Source organism: Dendroctonus ponderosae, unplaced genomic scaffold, assembly GCF_020466585.1.
Source record: "Dendroctonus ponderosae isolate FM_Combo_2020 unplaced genomic scaffold, Dpon_F_20191213v2 Dpon_F_20191213_2, whole genome shotgun sequence".
NCBI lineage: Eukaryota > Metazoa > Arthropoda > Insecta > Coleoptera > Curculionidae > Dendroctonus > Dendroctonus ponderosae.
In genome coordinates, this window is record NW_026018165.1 from 1,372,049 (window position 1) to 1,372,272 (window position 224).

Consider the following 224-nt stretch of genomic DNA (forward strand, 5'->3'; position numbering starts at 1 on the left):
TTTCCAAACAAAACGGGATAAGAAAACAATAAAGTGAGGTTTATTTTATTAAGAGTGCAGCAAACGCGGCATCAAAAACTAAAAACGCACTTAACGTTATTTGCCTGAACACATTTTTTTAACACTACGCATGATCACAATAACGTTTAGCGTTTAAGGCCAACGTAATATTAAGGGGCCTAAGATCTCTCTATTTACGGTGAGTGAATTTAGCTCTCTATTGA